Source organism: Boleophthalmus pectinirostris, unplaced genomic scaffold (assembly GCF_026225935.1).
Source record: "Boleophthalmus pectinirostris isolate CB_2022bp ecotype Guang Dong unplaced genomic scaffold, ASM2622593v1 HiC_scaffold_7, whole genome shotgun sequence".
Taxonomy (NCBI): Eukaryota; Metazoa; Chordata; class Actinopteri; order Gobiiformes; family Gobiidae; genus Boleophthalmus; species Boleophthalmus pectinirostris.
The window spans coordinates 5,230,543-5,254,719 of NW_026571473.1; the positions used below are offsets into that span (position 1 = coordinate 5,230,543).

General features: G+C 40.6%; 1 pseudogene; it reads right to left on the bottom strand.

The window, feature by feature from the left end:
* LOC110160237 (contactin-associated protein-like 4) overlaps positions 1-24,177 on the bottom strand; it is a 513,033-nt pseudogene that overhangs the window by 277,002 nt on the left and 211,854 nt on the right.

The following is a 24,177-nucleotide window of genomic DNA, read 5'->3' on the forward strand; positions in this document are numbered from 1 at the left end:
GCTCACCAAGAAATGAAAATATTTGTACAATAAGTTTTAAAGAAGACACACTACACTGACTTTGTTGCCCCAAGTGACCGAAAGCCAAACTGCAGCTTCCCATTCCCTGTTTAAACCCATGAGCAGCCTCAGAGCTAAACAAGAACGCGCTGATCCACAAATCCATCATGTCTCCATCGACTTTTCTGTTTCTCACTTTTAACAAACGAAGGGCTGTCTGAGCTAAAGTGCTTAAGTTAAGGTAGTTCTGACCAAGACGAGATCAGGATCTGGAGATGGGTCACACTGCACCTGAGAGGTTTAACTCACACTGAAGGACGGGTCAAAGGGCAGATTTCCTAATTACTGTATAATATTATCGTATTTTTTGGACTATAAGGCGCACTTAAAATCCTTTTATTTTCTCAAAAATTGACAGTGCCCCTTATAATCCGGTGCATTATTTATTAATTCTGCTGTGTGTCTCAGTGTGCGTTACCTGGTGTGTGCCTTACCTGGTGTGTGTCTCAGTGTGTGTGTTACCTGGTGTATGTCTTAGTGTGTGTTTGTTACCTGGTGTATGTCTCAGTGTGTGTTTGTTACCTGGTGTATGTCTCAGTGTGTGTTTGTTACCTGGTGTGTGTCTCAGTGTGTGTTTGTTACCTGGTGTGTGTCTCAGTGTGTGTTTGTTACCTGGTGTGTGTCTCAGTGTGTGTTTGTTACCTGGTGTATGTCTCAGTGTGTGTTTGTTACCTGGTGTATGTCTCAGTGTGTGTGTTACCTGTGTGTACCTGTGTGTGTGTGTGTCTCAGTGTGTGTTTGTTTGTACCTGTGTGTGTCTCAGTGTGTGTTTGTTACCTGGTGTGTGTGTGTCTCAGTGTGTGTTGTTACCTGTGTGTGTGTGTGTCTCAAGTGTGTGTTTGTGTGTACCTGGTGTGTGTCTCAGTGTGTGTTTTGTTACCTGTGTGTGTGTGTGCTCAGTGTGTGTTTGTGTGTACCTGGTGTGTGTCTCAGTGTGTGTTTGTTACCTGGTGTGTGTCTCAGTGTGTGTTTGTTACCTGGTGTATGTCTCAGTGTGTGTTTGTTACCTGGTGTGTGTCTCAGTGTGTGTTACCTGGTGTGTCTCAGTGTCCTGTGTGTGTTTGTTACCTGGTGTATGTCTCAGTGTGTGTTTGTTACCTGGTGTATGTCTCAGTGTGTGTGTGTGTGTGTGTGTGACCTGTGTGTGTCTCAGTGTGTGTTACCTGGTGTGTGTCTCAGTGTGTGTGTTTGTTACCTGGTGTGTGTCTCAGTGTGTGTTTGTTACCTGGTGTATGTCTCAGTGTGTGTTTGTTACCTGGTGTGTGTCTCAGTGTGTGTTACCTGGTGTGTGTCTCAGTGTGTGTGTGTTACCTGGTGTATGTCTCAGTGTGTGTTTGTTACCTGGTGTGTGTCTCAGTGTGTGTTTGTTACCTGGTGTAGTGTGTGTTACCTGTGTGTCTCAGTGTGTGTTTGTTACCCGGTGTGTGTCTCACTGTGTGTTTTGTTACCTGGTGTATGTCTCAGTGTGTGTTTCGTTACCTGGTGTGTGTCTCACCTGTGTGTGTTCGTGTGTACCTGTGTGTGTCTCAGTGTGTGTTCGTTACCTGGTGTGTGTCTCAGTGTGTGTTTGTTACCTGGTGTGTGTCTCAGTGTGTGTTTGTTACCTGGTGTGTGTCTCAGTGTGTGTTTGTTACCTGGTGTGTGTCTCAGTGTGTGTTTGTTACCTGGTGTGTGTCTCAGTGTGTGTTTGTTACCTGGTGTGTGTTGTGTCTCAGTGTGTGTTGTGTTACCTGGTGTGTGTCTCAGTGTGTGTTTGTTACCTGGTGTATGTGTCTCAGTGTGTGTTCGTTACCTGGTGTGTGTCTCAGTGTGTGTTTGTTACCTGGTGTGTGTCTCAGTGTGTGTTACCTGGTGTGTGTCTCAGTGTGTGTTTGTTACCTGGTGTGTGTCTCAGTGTGTGTTTGTTACCTGGTGTGTGTCTCAGTGTGTGTTTGTTACCTGGTGTGTGTCTCAGTGTGTGTTTGTTACCTGGTGTATGTCTCAGTGTGTGTTCGTTACCTGGTGTGTGTCTCAGTGTGTGTTTGTTACCTGGTGTGTGTCTCAGTGTGTGTTGTTCGTTACCTGGTGTGTGTCTCAGTGTGTGTTTGTTACCTGGTGTGTGTCTCAGTGTGTGTGTTACCTGGTGTATGTCCCAGTAGCTGAGTTCAGGGGGCAGGTTCACAGTCTGAGTGGAGCCGTCCACCGTCATGTTCAGGTGGTTCTTCACTCGCTCCAGCCTCACGTAGTGCCAGTGCTCATCGTCCAGCAGACTGCCCCCAGAGGCCAGGAGTTTACCAGCGGACAGGGAGCTCACCTCTGCAACAAACAAACAAACACACAAACAAACACACAAACAGGTCCAATGTCATTAATGTGTTTTATGAGAAGATATGCTGTTGAAATCAATAAAGTGTGTAACATTTTAGTCATATATGGTCAAATAGAATATCTGCCTTAGCCTCTTTGGAAACATTTTGTTTTTGTTCTGCATCTTTCTAAGATTTCTTTGATGCTGTTTTCTTTGGTTACGATTCCAGACTTCTCGTTGGCGCTCCCTGATTTTTGGTTGCACTTTTGGAACAAATGTGACAGGTGGGTGGGATTTTCATGGGTGCATTCCCATTGGCTAACTGGCGGACAGCTAAGTTTGGAGCTCTGGAAGCTGTTGTAGACATTTCCTGCTGGAGTTTTGGTGGATCACTGCAACACAGACAACATGTTTGTCCAGTACTTACACTGTATAGAATAATGTTGTTCCAGAAGAAGCGTCCACCAGAGAATGTTGAATATTTGAAAAGCTCAGAGCACCAAAACTTCTACAGGAAACGTCCACAACAGCTTTCAGAGCAGGTGCCAAGTTTTGCTGCCCATCAGACATAAGTTAGCCAATAGGAATGCACCCATGGAAATCCCACCCACCTGTCACATCTGTGCCAAAAGTGCAACCAAAAAGTCAGGGAGTGCAAACGAGAAGACTGGAATCAGAACCAAAATAAAAATGCCATCAAAAAAAACTGAGAAACAAGTAGAACAAAAGTAAAAGAGGCAAAGACAAGATATTTTATACAATTACACAAATAATTTGATTGCAATCTTTTTAACTTTATTTTATTATTATTATTATTTTTTTTTGGTATTTTGATTTATTATTTATTTTGCTTGATGTTTTAAAAGCATTCCTTGAACTATATGACTCAAAATTGATTCCATATCCAAACTTTCTTAGTTCCCTGAGGCAATTCAAACAACCACAAAATCAAAGCTTTGGGTCTTCAGCAGCTCAGATGGTCGAGCGTTTGTGCTCTGATCCGAAAGTTGACGGTTCAAACTCTGCTCTCAACATAAACATCATTGGTTGAGCATTAGTCAGATCCAGTGTTGGGGAGTAACAGATTACATGTACCGCCGTTACGTAATCAGAGTACAAATTATGAGTAACTGTATTCCGTTACAGTTACTGTTTCAATGAGTGGTAATTGGATTACAGTTACTTTGCTGAAATAAGTGGATTACAAGGCGGTATTTTCCTGTTTTCACATTTTGTGCTACATCCCATTTATTTATTTTTTTATTTTGGTAATTCCACTCATTGCCGGAAACCCAAACAGAACGCGACAGTAAGAGCGATGTAAACGTCATGTTAAAGTTGGCGGTGTCAGTCACACAGTGGAAGCAGCAGTGCATTGGTAAAAACACATTTGTGTCTTGGAAATTCTTCTCCCGATGTGAGATAAATATAAAAAAAACAAATATAAAATCGCCTACAACTTAAATGTGAAACAGGAGCTACTGGCACTGGTGAAAACAACCTGCATAGACTCATAATATCTGCACTACTGTCCTATACACAAACACACACACACACACACACACACACAACACACACACACACACACACACACACAACACACACACACACACACACACACACACACACACACAACACACACAAACACACACAAACACAAACAAACACACACACAAACACACACAAACACACACTTCACACACACTCATCATCATCATCAACCTGAGAACCCGCGGACCACGTCTCCTTCCGTAGTTACTGCGTGGACACCGACGTCTCGTGCGCCGCGTGTGGACCGTGTTTTCTCGCGTAAACCGCACTTCCTCCTGTGCGCCTCTAAACCAGAACTAACACCAGGACTAAACCAGGACTAACACCAGGACTAAACCAGGACTAACACCAGGACTAAACCAGGACTAAACCAGGACTAACACCAGGACTAAACCAGGACTAAACCAGGACTAAAGCAGGACTGAACCAGGTATAAACTAGGACTAAACCACGACTAATCCAGAACTAAAGACCTGGTCTAAACCAGGTCTAAAATCAGGAGTAAACCAGGTCTAAAAATCAGGACTAAAACCAGGACTAAACCAGGTCTAAACAACATGACACCTAACAGTAGGTTGACATAATTTAAGGTGATCTCATATAAAAAATAATTTCTCTATCAATAATATTTTTTAATCTGGTGAAGGAAAGGCTGATCTTGTTTCTGTCTTTTAACAGACAAAACCTCTTATATTAAGATGTCCTGGTCTTTGTTTCTCTACAGTAAACAGTTGTTTATTCATGGAGACTTGGGCTCAGACAATTTGAAGACAACAAACAAGAATTTTCAGGATGTGGTTGCTACATTCATGTCATTTAAAAAAAACATGACAATATCAAGTAATCCAAAGTAATCAGATTACGTTACTCACTTTAAGTAATTTAATGGATTACGTTACAAACTACATTTTGGGGTGTGTAATCTGTAATCTGTAGGGGAATACATTTTAAAAGTGACCTTCCCAACACTGGTCAGATCCACTGATCTACAGGTTGACAGTGCGATTCCAGCTCCCACAGGTGAATGCTCTCGTTGTGTCTTTTAGGCAAGACACCTAAACTCTGGAGTATGATTGTGTGTGTGAATGGTTGAGTGGTGCCTTGTTCTAAAAGAGCTTTGAGAGCCTTGAAGGTGGAAAAGCGCTGTATAAAAATATGACCAGTGGACAAGGACAATCCATGTACCATTCATTCATTCGTTTTTCAATATAAAACCAAAAATAAGAAAATGAAAAAAACAACTGTTCTTCATTATTTGTCTCCAAAACAAAAATGAAAAAAAAAAAAAAAAACATATAGCGATTTGTCTTGTTCCGTTTTCGATTTTGTGTTTAAGTGAATAATGGGAAAAAACAGATAATGACCTTTTCCCGTTTTCGAGATTTAAACTGTGATGCCGGACTTTTGCGCCACATACAGACTGAACCAGGACTGAACCAGAACTGAACCAGGTCCGGGACCAGACCGGAACCAGACCAGGATCCGAGACCAGGACTGAGACTGGGAACAAGACCAGGACTGAGACCAGGACCAGAACAGAACTGAGACCAGGACTGAGACCGGGAACAGGACCAGGACTGAGACCAGGTCCAGACCGGGACTGAGACCAGGACTGAGGCTGGGACCGGACGAGGACCAGACTGAGACTGAGACTGGGACTAGACCAGGGACCAGACCAGGACCAGACCAGGACTGAGACCGGAACCAGACCAGGACCAGACCAGGACTGAGACCGGGACTGAGACTGGGACTGAGGCTGGGACCAGACCAGGACTGAAAATGGTTTACTGCTGGTTCAGTCCTGGTTCAGTCCTGGTTCAGTCCTGGTTCAGTCCTGGTTCAGTCCTGGTTCAGTCCTGTTCAGTCTGGCATCACAGTTTAAATCACAGAAACGGGAAACCCTTATCCGTTTTTTTCCCCCCATTATTTATTTAAACACAAAATCAAAAACTGAAAAAAAAAAAAAAAAAGGAATTGTTATCCCTTTTTTTTTTTTTTTTTTTTAGAGACAAATAATGAAGAAAATATTTGTTAATAATTTGTTAATACATATATTAAGGATATACAAATCTATATATAACTAAATTTTGGAGTAAATAATTGTTTAGTATAAACTGAGGTCAACATGATCCAAACAAATCGTGTCCCAGATTGTGCCTGTCTCCAGAAATACTAGTAGTTTTTCATGACCATAGCTGTTGCGTCCTGATTGGTGGAGGTCTGACGAGCCAATTGCGCAGATTGTCAGCTTTGTTTCCATGATTCTACCTCAGGACAGATGTGTCAACAAAGTACAATGAAGCAGAGTTGTCAAAATTACTGGAAATCAAATACTTTCATCCTCTTCCCTTTCCAACGCGCTTTTCCACATGGTCAATTGTTTTACCTTCACTCAAATAGTCTGATTTTTTTTTTTTATTATCGAACTCGAGTTTGAAATGTCATGACAACACTAGTGCGGGGTGAATGAATGCAAATTTGTCTGGAAAAGCTCTATGTATAAGTCTAATGCACTCACTATATAATTAGCCGAAAGTTTGTGAGTAGCTCATACTTAAATATATTCTCAAACTTTTCCATAAAGAACTTTGAACAGACTCTCTCCACTTTAGAACCGTATAATGCGTTTCTCCATCAAGGCTCGTCTGTGCGCAGGTAAATAAAAACGCTGGGTTCACGTTTGATGTTGAACCCAGATGGAAAATATGGCCACTCCGCTGTATTTTATCTTTATGCTCGCGTGGAGGAGTGCATGGGTCAGTTATTTGTCTCATCTCAAATCTGTCTGCAGCCGGTGGACAAACACACCAACAATGAGACGGAGACGTAATTAATGACAAATCCAGCGCACTCCGTCTAAAGAAGTGCATCCATCTTTGTAATGCAGAGGACTGTGCTGAGAGCTGCAGCTGACAACACAGGCAGAAAATATAACGCTATGATTATGAAAGCCATTTTCCTTTCACCGGGGGAATTAATAAGGAAAAAATAGATATGAGCCATAGCCCACCCAGCTGTCATTTGTCAAACCAGCTTACAGTCTGGCACTTAAGAGCCCAAAACAACATCAGGAACTGTGGTGGGAGAAGACAAAAGAGCCATGTAGGGCTGGGCGGTCAGGAGAAAATTATAATCACAGTTACTTTCCTTGTATTGATCAATCTCGAGTTTTGTTTTTTTAATTAAAGTGGAACTAAACACGCTATTAAACTTTGCGGTGTTTAAATTGCCTTGTCTGTTATTTCTAGTTCATTTTCTGGTGATTTTACTGCAAACGTTTAGTGCAATAACAGTTGAGTATGCACTTTCCCCGGTGCGACTGAGATGTCAAGTACTACGTGACATCACACAGCACTGCCCTGATGACAAACACCTGACTGCAGGAGCGGAGTTTGGGTGTTAACTAATTCATATTATCGTTATAATAAGCCATATTTACTTATATATTACTTGTTTCCAATGAATTCCTTCAAACCACATGCTTTTACTGAGAGATGAATGGCTGCAGAATACAGGAGGGTCCGGTCAAGTGGTAACGGAGGAAACAGGGGCAGATTTTTGACATTCAAATAGTTCTTATTCAGAAACTAGAGGGACTATTGAAATAAGTAAAGTATCAGAATGTAGGAAAGAGTTACACTCCAACAGGGTCAAGTTAAACCTGTGATATTCTTTCAAGTTGTTGACAAAAAATTTAAAAACTCATGTCGGTAACAGAGGGAATGAAATATGCAGCACTTTTTGGGCAATAAACACAAACAGTGATAACTCTTGGTTCTCACTTACATATCCTTAACAAACTGGTTTGAATATTTGCTTCATATAGTTTTCTACCATATGGTACAAGATTAGGTTGAAAAACCTCTTACTTTTTGACTCATGAGATTTTTTATTAAGAAAGGTCATGGTAACGGAGGGAAAATTGTGCAAACAAGTAGAAGGTGCATGATTTTACATTATTTGTCGCTTTTTTCTTCCAAATACTTTAATATTACTTCAAAATGAAAGGAAACTATTTCTATAAAATATGTCAGTCCTTCCAAGCAAATTTTTATCATTTTAAATACAGTTTTTTTTTTAAATCATGTCCCTTCATCAACAGTTCAAAGATGGAATAACACAAGATATGATGAAATACATCCATTTATTGACATGATTTGCAGGTCTTTGAAATTTGGGAAATAATTTTTGTTCCATGTTTCATACATGGTCTGTTTAAAACATATGGAACTTTAGAACCAAAAATGGTACAGAAAAAAGGTCAACAGTTTCATAAACTAGAGTACATATGTATCTGTTCAATACATTTTTATATCAGATGCATTAACTTGAATTTTTGGCCTTGCTGTTTACTTCTGCTTGACCGGGCCCATTTAGATTATTAATTGAGAATATTGAGATTTAAAAAGACAAAAGATTTAGTTGTATGTTGTGATTATAAACTGGATATATAATTGGACATGCCACTGTACACCAAAAACTAGAGGATTAAAATTTCAAGGTTGTTGTTGGGTTGTTTTTCAGTGCAAAAAGTGTTATTTTAACTATTTGAAAGTTAAATGGGGGTTGGAGTTGGACTTATTTGTCAGAGTTGATATGGTTGAAGTTAATTCAACTTTCACTAGTGTTCATTCAACTTCCCTTAGTGTTAATTTGGCTCCTTTCACCCACCACTTCAAACTCCTACGCGACAAGAACAGTGTGAACCAGGTTTGTACATAATTTCATCTTAAATTAACTAAAATAAAGTGTAAAAATAAAACATCGCTGTGTGTTGTTTAGCTAAAACACTTTGCGGGGTTATCCGTTTACTCTCAAAACGTTAATATAACTCTTGACTGATCGCGTCCAAATAGTTTCCCTTGTGAAGTTTGTCTAAGTCTAAGATTAAAAAGGAACTTTGGTCCAGTGTTACTTAATGAACATTTCCAAAAATATTAAATTAACTCTTGAACAGATTGGACTCATATAAACCCTGAGAAAACGTTAAAATGTTTTCTGTGAGAGTCAACACTTTTAACACTCCAATTTTTGCTGTGTACGTTTCAAATACGAAGTGAGCATGGGTGCACTTTCAGCTCCATCGACTTCCAAATGACTTTATACTGAAAGACTGTCGCCTCTCTCTCTGTAACTGCTGCTGTCAGGCTCCTCATTTTGGTCTTAAAATGTTCGTATTAACCCGCTCTATATGATCCTGCTGTTTTTATTTATCTATTTTGTGCATAAGTACATTTGTATTCCTAATATGGAACTGACAGCCTCGATGAGCTTCATTTGACTGGAGCCGAACACTGTCTACAGTCTATGGTTGTGATGAATATTTGAGACCACAGTGTGCATTCCATAATCTTAGAATGTGTAGTTAATGCCGGGTGTACACTGTGCGATATTTTCGGTCGTTTCACTCAGCCCCAGATTAAACTGTACGAGCAAATCACAGGGTTTAAAAGTTCACAGCTCACGAATCATATTCTCACACTGTACGAACTGATGCTTGGATGTGACCAGCCTGCGCACACTGTATGTTCACATAACGACCGGAGTTGTTGTTCCAGAAGTAGAAAACCATCAAGAAGAAAACCACAAAATTAGAAAACCAATGCCACAACGCTGATCCAGGCAAAAAACAGAAGCGTTGCCTTGGCCATTTGTCCCATTCTCTGCGCAGACAAGCCCAAAAAGAAGAAACGACGAATCTGGTCAACAAAATGGCTGGGCAGACGTGGGCAGTATGGGTTGTTAGTTCTTCAGAAGGAACTGGAGGTAAGGAGCATCAAGTTTTTCACCAAACTTGTGTTCTGTGTTGCTGGATTAGCTGCGCCTCCATGTCCTGTGTCCTGTGTCCAAAACACTCGCCGGCGCCATCGTCCTCCACAACCTCATATCCTGCTTCTGCTTCCCTGTCCACACAAGCTCAGTCTGACAGATTCTGGTAAATCGGCTCGTGGAATGACTTCAGCAGGTGCGGGCCCCTCTGTCCTGAAGGCCTTTTACAGGTGTGCGGTGGAGAGCATCACACCTCCAACATGACTGTGTGGTTCAGCAGCAGCAGCACCGCGGCAGAGAGGAAAACTCTGCAGAGGATAGTTAGAGCTGCGGAGCACATCTGCGGCTGTATCTGCCCTGCATTGAAGATATTTACATCAGCAGGTGCAGGACAAAAGCCCACAGCATCATTCAAGACTCCACCCATCCAGCACATGAACTTTTTACAGCTCTCCCATCAGGCAGAAGATTGCGCCACCTACAGGCCAGGACCACCAGACTATGGAACAGTTTTTATCCTGATGCCGTGAGACAGATTAATTCTGTCGGAAAGCCCAGACACTAATGCACCTTACAAAACAGCACTGACTTGGAACGCACTTTAGAAAACAGGGGCGGGTGGGGGCTGTGTTTTTTTAAAGACTGTATTTGACATACAATATTTTTAACTATTTATTCTTATTATTATCTATGCTGCTGTTGACCTGGACCTGAGTGCAGTGTTTCGTTTCTGTGTATTTTTTATACTGAAATGACAAATACATTTTGATTCTGATTGATTCAACAGAGCGAAACCCTCACGAGAGGCGACTGGATTTCAAACAAGTTTGATATTCTTGCAACCTATGAATGTCGATTGGGAGCTGGTCGTGAGGTATTAATCTTTTTCTTTTTTTTACCCCATGTTTACTACACGAAGCACATACAGAAAAATCCCGCACACCGTCTTACTTGCAAATTGTGAAATTTATTAGGACAAACCGTGCAACGTTTCGGCACTAGGCCTTCGTCAGGCAAACAGAATGAGAGCTCAGGTGGCCATCTTAAATAGGGTGTGGCAAGCACCCAAGGGTGACAGGTCATAAAGAAACAGTGCACACAAAACCCCATAATTCAAAAAACAAAGACAGTCAACATATAGTGTAATAATAATACAAATAATAATAATGAAATCATCATATAACAATCATAGAATAATATTAGAAAAGAAGAATATATGGATACATATAGACATAATATACATTCACCCAACTATAAAATAATGTTGTCGTGCCATATACACATCTATATATATACACAATGAATCTTAAGCTGTAGCCCATATACAGCCCACCCAAAACGAGAGTCCTAATGATGTAAACTAATGTCTACAAAAAGATGCTAAGATTAAAATCGTCATTGATCCTTCAGGAGCGAAAGCACGAAGCACGACACACGATGAAGCCAAAACTGGGCCCGATCCCCGTCGCACGAGTGAAAAATCGTCTCAAAAAGGGTCAAAAATAGCACAATATACGTCCAGCTTAAGAGAACTTATTATAATAAAGTTTCCTACTCGTACATGGATCGAAGTGACTCCTGGGGATTTTGTTTGTCAAAAACAACAAATGCAATTGTATTTTTTTCATTCCCTGTTTGAGTTAAATGATAATAATTACTAATGCTTGTGTAGATCTGACAGGCTGTGATAATTAGTCCTTTTTCAAAATAAAACACATGTTGAGAGAGTCAGACTGCAGAGAGAATGAAGGGCCCAAACCTTCATTCAAACAACTATTCATCTCTGTTGTCTAGTGAAACTTCTATTGTCATTATTCACTCCACGCTCTGAGGTGATACATCTGGAGTCACAGCTGCCCTGAGGTAGACTGGCGTAAACAAGGCTGCCCATCTGCCGCCGTCAACCCCCCCGAAGACCATCAGCGGCGCCGCACGTTCACACTCGGGCCAGGAGAGTGACTGAAGTCCAAGGACGCAGCATTAGTGTGGGCAGGGATTTATCGCACTGTGGAGACTCAAATCTGAACACAAACTCACATCACGGGGACCTGCCTCTCTAAAAGGGACAAAACTCAGGTCCCTATGATGTAAAACCTTTATTATTAGACCAACAACATGATTTAAAGGACATATTATGCTATTGTGTACCTGTCCAACCTTTTTTTTTACTTGCACAAAGATGTATCACTCCCCCAGGAATCTATCCAACTATAGTTTACAACCAAAGGTGTTTATGGGCTATACACCAAGGTCAACATGGCCCAAAGAAAGACCTATAGCTTTTTTTTAATTTTATTTTTTACCTTTATTGAGCCATGAGGTCCTATTGAGATTCAGAATCCCTTTTACAAGAGAGACCTGGCCAAGGCAGCAGCAACACAATCAATACAAAACAGTAAAATCACAAAATATCACATTATAAACCATTTGCAGCAAGAAAAACATACACATCTCAGTCACTGCACTTTTTACAATTCACTTATCAAGTGACACCATAGATTCCAATTTAAGATCTTTCTGTAAATGATTCCAAGACCATGGTGCTGTGTAGGAAAAGGCAGATTTTCCCAGCTCAGTTGGCACCGAGAGACAGAGAAGACAAACTGGGAGGACTAGTAGTGTCCTGATGGTGCTGCTCAATGGGCTGTTGTGGCTGGAGCGTACCACCACAGAGTGTGAAGTGAATAAATAATGAGTCAAATGAGTCTGAGCATCTGGAAAAGTGCTGTAAAAGACTAATGCATTAAGGTAAAAATAAATAAAAATAAAGTGTGAAGAATCCCTCAGTCGTCCAGGTAGAATCCATGAGGTGAAAATTCAGTTCATCGACTGGACAAAAGTTAGTTTGGTTGAAGATGTTTCGCAGCTCATCCAAGCTGCTTCTTCAGTTCTGGTCAGACGCTGGTGGACACTTCCTTATATCTGTCTGTAGAGAGGAGCGAACTACACTGAAACTAACACACACACTTGTTTGCAGTTTCTGTTTGTTAGTTCGGCCTATTGACCTGTACAGGGTGTGGGGTCTAATTAGTATAACAGTTCATGGCCATAATGGAGCTTCCACACCTCTGGACCTGACCTGGATACACCTGTTGTTCTCTTGTTTGTTTTGATTTAGGTTTGAGGATGGAGTTGTAAATAGGGGATAAATGGTGTCTGAGGTCTCTATTTCAGTTTAGAGAAGGATTCTCTTTCTTAATAAAAATGGCTTCTTTCACTCTCCTCTCAAACCTTTTCTCTGGCTAAAATCTGTACCTCTCTGTCCTCAAATGAGTGGCCCATGGCTTTTAAGTGGAGATGTTCAGCAGACTGAGGTCCACTGCTGCTCTCTCGTCTGTGTTGGTACATTCTCTTGTGAAGTAGCTGTTTAGTTTCTCCAATGTAGCGTTCACAGAATAAAAATAAAGAGCAAATACGAAAGCTGAAACATATGTTATTAGGGTTTTTTTTCAGACCAAGAGTTTGTTTTCATACTGGACAGTTTCGACTGCTCACTAGCGCTCTTCCACTCTGAGCAATCGAAACTCTCAGGTATGAAAACAAACACTTGGTCTGAAAAAAGAACCTAATAACAAAATTATCGGAAGAATAGATGAATCTCATTGGACGAAAAATGTAACATTTGACTAGGGATGGGCATTCGATTAAATTTTCTTAATCGAACGTCGGGGGAATTAACGATCGATTATTGATTAATCATTCATGTTTTTATATTAAAATTATCATCATTATTATTACTATCTACACTACTAATCAATAAATTCAACTTTACGACATATAAACCGTAACCACTCTAGAGCCACATCAGCCCGTTTGACATTATAATGTGTTTAATTCAGTTATGTGCAACTCTCACAGAAACAAAACTTAAAACTGCATCGCTAATTTGCATAAACTAAGCGAAAAAGAAAAAGAAAAAAACAGCTCTTGTGTCGCTGATGCTTCAACTTCTGGACATGACCGTGGACAGGGGTGACTATATTTGCGTTTGTCAAAACCAGGGTACGGGGGAGAGGGGGGACCTCGTCATCAACATTGTGCGACTCTCACCTGGCAAAACTTTTTCCCACTGGACACTGAAACATATGTGCTGCTTTATACACTGTGCACATGGACTCACACTTGTCCCAACCGCAACAGAAAGTGTGGAATTTCTTGAACAAGTCATCGTTAAACACGCATTTGCTCTTCGGTACGTTGCAGACTGACCCACTGTTTGTGTCTCGCTCCTTCTGAGTGCAGAGACACATGTACAGACCCGTCTGTCCCCGGACATGGACGTTTGGTCACCCTACGCTACGAACAGCAACCTACATTCGATTTGTCGATTAAAATGAACGTAATTGATGAAATTCTTAATGATCAATTATCGATTAACCGACTAATCATGCCCATCCCTACATTTGACGTACACTACAGATCCAAAGTTTTAGATCACACTGTTTCCAGTTTTTGCCTGAGAATTACCCAGTTTATTGTGTCATCACACTCTGAAACCAAAGCACAGAACAAATAAGCAATGTGAGTTGAAAAAGAAATCATGGAATCAATTTATAGAGCAAACCGTATTCTAACCTTTTGATTCATGTGTGTGTCCACCTTTGGCAGATAGAACAGCTGAACACACTCGTGGCATGTTCTTTTTACAACAGAAATCAAATATTCTTCAGAAAGTTCTTCCTGAGTCTGTCGCAAAAGTTCTCATAAACGTTCTTGGCTTTCACTCTTTCACTTGCTTAAGTCTGGGCACTCCATGTTTTCTAACTCACCACCTTGTTCTTTTTTCCTGAGGTAGTTTTGGCAGAGCTTGGACTTGTGTTTTGATCTTTTATCTTTTTTTTTAAACTTCTGTCTGTTCAGTTTTTACCTTTGTACCATTTCAATCTCTTCTCTGGACTTGCACGACTTGAATTGCAATAAATAACTGGAAAAATTAGGGTGTTCTAAAGCTTTGGACCAGTAATGTATATGTAATAACATATGTCAAATGTAGATATGGTTTTGAAAGTATTTTTTTTATTAAGCCAAAGATGTTCATTTTGTCTTCTTATATACTTTAACTTCTTGGGTTCTTTTTTTTTTGTTTATTATAAATATATGGTGAGTCTAGTAGTAACAGTTTTTAATGGTAGGATTGGCCACTACGAAATGAATTTAAGTCAGTGAGTGTGTATAGATGCACATCAGTATCCCGGTTATTATCCATATCCCGGTTATGTCAGTATTCGTGATACTGCGTTTACATGCTCTCTGAGAAACCTGGACACTCATATCCCTGTATACATGAACAAATGGAGTATCCCGGTTTCTTGACATCATCTTACAAATGCACAAGCGCAAAAATTAACTTAATTTAAATTAATAAACCAGGAAAAATACAAACCATGAGCTCCTTTAGTGTCAGAAGCTTGGGAGGTTTAACCAGCGGTGAGGAGCTATGAGATATCCCACAATCCACTGCACACATCAAACCCAACAGATTCTTCACTAAAATCTTCTGCTTAAATAAACTCAACTTTACAACATATAAACCAGAACCACTGTAGAGCCACATCAGCTCGTTTGATCATATCATTCAGCTCTGATCACATTTGTTTACATTTTACAGAAACAAAACTTAAAACTCATGGCTCATTTACATAAACTGTTAGTGGTGATAAAAACAGCTCGCTCCTTGTGCCGCTGATGCGATTCAGATTCTTTCGGACTAAAAGACATGACTCAGTAGATTATGTGTGTTGTTTTTGTGACAGAGGAGGTGCTGATGATGGTGAGTCTGTTCTGTGTATACTTACTGTATATCGTATAGGAGATAGTTCATGTTTTAGCTTTTCAGCGAACACACGAGTGCAGGTTTAGCGCAGCTCTTTATTTTACAGTCATTTCACTCGTGTGGTCACTTTATTTATGTTGGTCACTTTATTTATGTCGCTAATGTTGAGGTGAAAAGACTGGAAAGTGTCTTTTGGACGCATGCGCACTCAACTTTACATTGCAGTAACCGGGATACTGCGTTTACATGCCACAGTATCCAGGTTACTATCGGAATATACCAGCTATTAGTATCCCGGTTTCTAATAACCAGGATACTGCCATAACCGGAATACTGAAACCGGGATACTGCGTCTACATGCACTATGAAGAAACCGGGATACTCAAAAAACCCGATCATAACCGGGATACTGATCTGCATGTAAACACACTCAATGAACTGTCCCCAAGAACGATGGAAACCCAAATGAACTGGCTGGAGCGGGACTCAAACCATCAACCTTCAGATCTATGGCCAAACCCGATCACTGCACAAAACAAGGTGCAAAAACCAGCCTCAGTGACAGTTCCAATCATTCACCAGCGCGATCCTTCACTCCACAAATCTCGTGTAGGTCTCTCTCTGAATGCAAAAGGGCCTGGCAGTTTTTACAGGCCCGCGGCGCCGCTATTATCCCCAGCTCCCATCTCTTTATTTGCAGCCCTGTGGAGGCTTGTTTGAGACGATGAGGGGGCTGAGGTAACAGTGTACGGAAGCGGCGGGGGAGAGAGGCCACGCCAGTAAGTCTCTGCCCAATCTTCGCCGTAAATCACGACCGACAACAGCGAAATCCAAAACGCAAATGCTCCCGTAATCACCTCACAATTCAGAGCAGAGATGCCTGTGCCAGCTGGCCTCTTCTTTCTTCTTGGTATGTGGGAATAACTCGGAAAAAAACACGAGGAAGAGCTTTTGTCTTGTGTTGAAAACGCTTTGAGAGCACAGCGGCGTTTTGTTCGAATAAAAGGTGAATTATATAGCGAGCTCCTGTACAGTTCAACACATGCAGAGAAAATGACAATGTTAAACATGGCTCTTCTGTTTTAGAATTTAAAACTGCTGTATTTGATTTTTATTGTCTTAAAACGGTGAAAAACAGAACGAATTGGGTTTAAACAGTTTGCAGTGTTTCAAAGTTAAACCTCACTTGCCTTATGGACCCGGTCAAGCAGAAGTAAACAGCAAGGCCAAAAATTCAAGTTAATGCATCTGATATAAAAATGTATTGAACAGATACATATGTACTCTAGTTTATGAAACTGTTTTTTTCTGTACCATTTTTGGTTCTAAAGTTCCATATGTTTTAAACAGACCATGTATGAAACATGGAACAAAAATTATTTCCCAAATTTCAAAGACCTGCAAATCATGTAAATAAATGGATGTATTTCATCATATCTTGTGTTATTCCATCTTTGAACTGTTGATGAAGGTACATGATTTAAAAAAAAAAAAGTATTTAAAATGATAAAAATTTGCTTGGAAGGACTGACATATTTTATAGAAATAGTTTCCTTTCATTTTGAAGTAATATTAAAGTATTTGGAAGAAAAAAGCGACAAATTATGTAAAATCATGCACCTTCTACTTGTTTGAACAATTTTCCCTCCGTTACCATGACCTTTCTTAATAAAAAATCTCATTACTCAAAAAGTAAGAGGTTTTTCAACCTAATCTTGTACCATATGGTAGAAAACTATATGAAGCAAATATTCAAACCAGTTTGTTAAGGATATGGAAGTGAGAACCAAGAGTTATCACTGTTTGGATTTATTGCCCAAAAAGTGCTGCATATTTCATTCCCTCCGTTACCAACATGAGTTTTTAAATTTTTTTGTCAACAACTTGAAAGAATATCACAGGTTTAACTTGACCCTGTTGGAGTGTAACTCTTTCCTACATTCTGATACTTTACTTATTTCAATAGTCCCTCTAGTTTCTGAATAAGAGACATTTGAATGTCAAAAATCTGCCCCTGTTTCCTCCGTTACCACTTGACCGGACCCTTATGCATTCAGAGCATCCTAATAATTCACCACAAAATGAGTTTACAAGCATTTTTTCCCCAGAACAGGGTTTGGCCGTCATTGTAAAGCTAGCAACAACTAGCATGCTAACAATACACTTCTTAATTATCATCCAGTAACATGCTTTGTAATCATACAGTACACAGCTGACTTAGTTTGATGACAAGCGCTGCTTATACAGTATATTTAGTCACATTTTGTTCAGATACATAAAAAAAAAATTAAAGTGAAAGGTGTGATAAATATTTTAAAAGAACAAATATGCAGCATTATGCAACATCTGACACATTTCTGAGAGAATCATATGGGAGATAAGGACTAAATCCTACAAAAAGAAGCACTCGTAAGAACAAATCCGGTGTGTTTACATTCATGCTGTCATGTTTGTTCATTAACATGCTCTGTCCCAATCAAATAAATAAATACATTCTACTGTTTTAGAATATTTTTACTCTGATAATGCAACAAAAAATTCTAATTCCTCCATGATTGTCAGTTATATATTTTCTTAAATTAGTTCCTATAAACCTATGACTGTGTGATCCAATAACATTTATGAGGAGTTTTCTCGAGCATGTGTCTGTTTGGGTCTGACAGACTTTCTCCAGGCTGCAGTGAGCCTCAGTCTGTCCCAACCCCAGTGCCTCCATATGGACCTCTGTCCTTCCTCCCTGAATGTGTTCATGTGAGTTCGGACATTTGAAATCACCTCTGAAGCTGTAAAACAGTCGTAGTCTGTAGATGTTCCACCTGACCTCCTCATCACTCTCTCCCTCACACTTTCACACATCATAATGTCAAATCCATATTGACCATATTTGGAAGTTCAGAGGGTGTTTCTTACCAAAGACATATTCATTTTCTCTTCGTAGCTCGTGTTGGTAAATACGGCACAACTGTCACTTAAGAAGGAATTTGTCTTTGTAAGAACACTTTGTGAATGTGCCGCAGAGTTCTCTCAGCTTTTTATTAAAGTGGAAGTAATGAATTTTTAAAAGAAAAGATTGGATGGATGAGGCCCGTTGTGAAAACGTTGTCCATTCCAGTCTAGTGTACTCCAGTCTGGTTAGGCTGCCATTATATTGACCTTTATACCTCTGCTGACCCAGGACTGAGCTGGCAGTGTGGGGCTCGCACAGTACAGATTTTTCTTATTGTTAATTTTGTGAGACTTATTTAGTTCTGGCCAAAAGTAAATGTAAAATCACAGACAAATGCAGACGTCTACTCAGACAGATCTTACTCCTCTCCAAAATTCTGTTGTAAAACACAGACACATTCACTTATAACTGACATAAACTTAACTCATGTTTAGGCTGCTGTTGTAATGTGCATTACAGACTTTGAAACCTGCCAGAGAACTACACTGTGGTCAGTATTCATTCACTCCACACTCTGTGGTGGTAAACTACTATTCAAAGACTGTTTGAGACAAGAACAAGTCACTACAGTTTAAATGGATGTTTACAACATGTTTAAAAAAAAAGAAAGAAAAAAAAAAAAAAAAAAACTCAGATTCAGAACCAAGGTTATGGAACAAAGCACCGCTGTGAAAGGAGTTAACTTATGGAATAGTCGTGACAAAAAACTCCAAGGATCAAGCACAATAACAACATTTAAAAAATACATAAAATCCAGTGCAGTGTGTATGTATGAAAAGTGAAGATGTCTGTTGCAAATGATTCATAGGAAATAATATGACTGAAATGAAATGTCACGCCTCTCCCAGGATGAAGAAAACATTTCGCGCCCCTCCACTCCACAGAACCACTACCAAACATGGACTAATCGCACCCTCACCTTCAATCGCAGACATACGAGAGCAATTATAGTCGCGTCTCCAAAGTGACTCCTGGGACACGCAGCATGTGTCTGTCTGTATTCCACACTGTGCTCACCTGCGTCATGAGGCGGTCCACTCCTGTGTCCTCCGCGTCTTTAAAGGTCATGTCCGTGTTATAGTTCAGTGCACTTGCGTCGTCCAGCGTGACAGAAACCATGTCTAATGCTGCAGCAGTATCAGCTCCTCTACTATTTGGTACATCACCTTACACGATACTAACAGAACTCACTAGTTTACTGAAGTAACATTCACAAAGCAGGATGATTTTTGGCGATATATTCGGCACGTTTTAGGTGAAAAAACTCAACCGTCTGCTCAACGTGATTGGCGTTTAATGTCTTTAGGCGACGTTGTAATTTATTTGTCTTCATGTTGTCTGCTGCCAACATTTTTAGACACAGTAAACACACCAGTCTTTCCTCGTTTCCCGTCGTAGTCACAGTGAAGCCGAGCGCTACAGACACTTTCCATAGAGTTTGTTTTCTGCTCTTCATATCTCCTGCTCTGTGCTGTGTGTGCGTTTGCTCGGTGCAAAAAAACCCCGTCACTATATCGCTAATAGACGCATCAAGAATATCGGACTTCCGGTTTAAATTTGTAACCAAAGGATCGGGATTTTGCTTTGTTGACGCTCCACATACAAAATATTCGCTGCAAACTCAGGATGATTTAGGCAGTCAAAGGTTTCCTTTTTCATCTTTCCAGTCACACACATCTGATTCCCTTTTGCATTTATGGAGTTCGCAAACAAATTTCGAGCCGTTTTCCGTTGTTAGGATCCAACAACCACACAATTACGATATCCGAATCCCAAAACTAAAATATGACAATATCAGAACCAGAAACAGAAGCAAAAAGATCGGCTTTGTCAATAGGTGGGTTTCACGTGACGTCACAGGGCTACGTTTGTCAGCACGCAAAATCAGATGGAGGGCAGGAAGTGAACTGACTGGAGGAAAATGCCAATGTGTTGTGTAGTTTACGGCTGTGCCAATCGTTCTAACCCAGAGAAGGAAAAGCGATTTTTTTTAGAGTACCGAATATATTGGTCCACAAAGGTCAGAAATGGGAAAAAGTGACAGAACAATGCCATAAAAAGTGGATTACAAACCTGTTTGCGGTCGGGAGGAGCAGAATTCGATAATGCTCGTGTCTGCAGTGAACACTTCGTCAAAAGGTTTGTTACAAAGCTAAATTGTTTTTTGTGGTTTACCTAAACATAAACGAATCATTAACGACTAACGACGTTTGTTGACATTAAATAGTTGGGATAGAGGTTACTGCCGATACACTGCAGGTTTTCCCATAACAGTTTATACACATAAAATAAGAGAAACACTCACCCCGGCCAAGACCAAACCATAATCATCATTTAGGCGTTTTGCACCAAGGTTGAGGACCCATCCACTGACAAAAAAAGTTCTATGCCTCCAAACTTTTGTACACCTTCATCTGTTGTCTGGTGTAGAACGATGTCTGAAGAGCTAAATAGTCTGCCTCGATTGTCGGCAAATATTTTACTTCAGTTGAAAATTCTCTCATTTTCAATAAGATCAGGGTCACGCTCAATATATTTGTCGACTAACTGCTCGTACTTTTGTCTTGCTACTGGCTCTAATCTTCTCCATATCTGTGTTCTCCAGAGCCGTGTTTGTCGTGTTTGTCTTCACTTCCTGCCCTCCACCTGAAATTCGCGCATCATCGTGATCACGTGACTGAAACCCTCCTATAGACACATCCCACTGGGAAAACAAACATGGCGGTTTGATGCTCGCGTTTTCAGAAAATCCTTCCCAGTATGCATTGCGCAATGACCGGAAGTCAGAGATTCTTGATGCGTACATACTCCCTGTGCACACTCTGACAATGAGAGTGTCACTGCCAACTACTGTAGTGGATGTTACAATTTACTCTCATACGGCAAAAAAAAAGCATGTTCTCTGAAGATCGTGCCCAAGAAGGACTGTTTTAAAGTAACATCCGTGTTAATGTATTGGGTGGAAAGGGGGGCAAATAACATAAAATGGCTTTTCTTTTTGCTCCTTTTCATAAATGTTTTGTATATCCAATGTTAGGACACTGTTCATATCTTTTTATATGTTATGAATGACACCACAAACACTCACACACCACAATCAAACTAGAATCTAACCTTCTGCTGTAAATGTTGTGACGTTATTGATCTTTTCAGTTGCATCATTAATGGCTGCGGTACACAAACCTTTACCATACGTCTGCATCTGTTTCTTGTTTCACACAGATCTATGCGTAAGTTTTGATGCATTTGAAAGTGAGAGCACAAAAGCTAATAAAACCAAACAGTTATCAGTCTTTCTCTGACACAGACGCAGGAGGAGCCTTCTCTCCGTCACTCTCACATATTAAACTGTGCCGTTTGACAGATCCTGCGCCGCTCCACAGATCTGCACAAACACTTTTAAAACAGCTCGTGTTCACTAGAGAGTCCTTCTGTGTGTGAGTGTGAGGACGGGTCACTCTAATTACTCTACATGTTTATCTTTGTTGTTTTTTTCTTCTGCAGTAAAATTATCCAAATGATTCTAGTGAAAGTGTAAGGAGTTTATGTAACTTTTTGGTTGGTCTGTCACCTGCTTGTTTCTATGGAGATGTCATTGTTCTGTCTGGAATGTTCCACAGTATGACATTAACAGCTCTATGTTATATTTATTTAATTACAGGTGGTTTTATTCCTCAAAAATACCTAGAAAAACAAGCATTCTGACTCGCCTCTCCACAGATCTGACCTGTAACTTGTTCTGGTTTGATCACCATGAAGATAAAAAGGTTTAAAGGTTGTATAGAGGATTTTCCAAGGAACGAGAAATCCAGCGACTGTTTGACCTTTTTCAAATGTTGCGCATGCATGAAACCACCCCCCTCCCCTACAGCTCCTACGTAGAAACGCCTCCTCCCGCCTCCTCCTTACGCCAGAAACAGGTTTGTTTACAGCCAGTGCGCTGCACATGACTTGTAAACAACTAACTACAGTGTTGGTTAGGCAAGACGGAGAAGTGAGGAGCAGGGGGAGGGGGTGTGCGGACATTTCGTGCGCGGACGAGAAGTGAGGAGCAGGGGGAAGAGCGGAGCAGGGAGAGGAGAGGAGAGAGGAGAGGAGAGAGGAGAGGGGAGCGGTGAGCGGAGATTCCGTGCCTGGAGAAGTGAGGAGCAGGGGGAAGAGCGGATCGGGCAGCGGGGACAGGAGCAGGAAAGGGGTGCAGAGAAGAGTGCGCGGAGATTCAGTGCGAATGAACTAGCTACAACACGCAGCAGCAAGCGGACTCTTTCTTTGCCTTGAAAATGACGTTTTCAGACATAGGATATCGCTTTCGTGTCCTGAAAAACGTTTGACTAGCTCTTGGAAATAAAGTACGTTTTCATAATAAGCAGAAGTGACCTGTCCAGGAGTAATTTGTGGACCAGTGCGTCAGTCTTTAGACCCTGCGTCTGCTTCAGTTGCGCCATCGCTGGAATGAATCTTCAAGAATCACCTTAGTTTGGCTTCGCTGCTGCTTTTCCCCTTGTCTTCTTCTTTCAGCGACCTCAAAAACGGACTTTCTTTTGCAGCTAACTGCTCCTGGATTCTTGTCGCCATTGCAACAAACTTTGTGTGAACTGCGAGGAAGATATAGGTCAAAAAAAGCCGCTAAGAACTGTTGCGTTGGTGGAGTAAACAGCGTCTGTGCGTCTTGCGTCTGTGGACTGCGTGACAGACGTACGTAAACCACGTACCGGCGGCGCGCAGGCAAGTCAGTTACACTAGAAACGTAGGGAGTTTGATTGACAGCCTGTCAGCTCACAGATAACGAGGCAGTGTCGTTATCTATTGGCAAATGTTTAGCCTCACCACGTCCAGAGTTGATGAATTTTTATTCTCTTTTTTTTGGTCATCATAATTACAAGGCTACTGCATCTCTATAATGCTATCACTGACAATTTGAAACAAAAAAAATCCTCCATACAACCTTTAACACCATACTTGCCATGTTTACATGAGAGCTTTAATTCAGAATAAAATTAATTTAATTCTGAATAAAAATAAATTCTGCTTTAAAAAAGATGTAAACACTTAATTCCGAGTGAAAATGATTATTGGGAATTAAACTTAATTCCGAAGTAAGTGGGTGGTTTATTCCGATTTTAAAACCAAATTCATTTATTCCTAGATCATGTAAATGTTTATTCTGCTTAAAAATAATTCCGATCATTCAGTTCATGCTCGTTGTGTCGTCCTCCTGACGCGATCCAGATGATCCGGCTCCACCAGTCCTGACTTCGGACTTTCATCCACGTCTCTTTGGATTTGTGAGCGGGATGTGGGAGTGGGCTGAGGTAGAGCAGCCTCAGACTCAGTTTGTCTTCTTCCTCCTTCTCCGACACTCTTCCCTTCTCCTCCTCAGCCGACAGACGTAATTCTTCAGCTGCTGCTTCATTATCATTCGTGACGACTGCAGAAATAGTTTGGATCATGTTTGTGTCTGTGGCATAACGACAAACCGAGATGACAGAAAAGCTGGTAGCAGCTGAAGTGTGTGTTTTCTTCCGGTCGATGTAAATACATTTGTGTCTCTGTCCATTCAGAACCTTCCTCACCACCAGACGCTGAGCGGAATAAAATAAAGGTGATTTAACGTGTTTTCCATGTAAACCTCAATTTGGAATTATTATTTCCATGTAAACATGAAGGAGAATTTTTTTATTCCAAACTATTTAATTCAGAACAAGTAATTCTGAATTTAAAAAAATCATCATGTAAATGTGGCCAGTGTGAAACATTCTAGATGCTCCAGATGCCGCCAACTCCCACAAA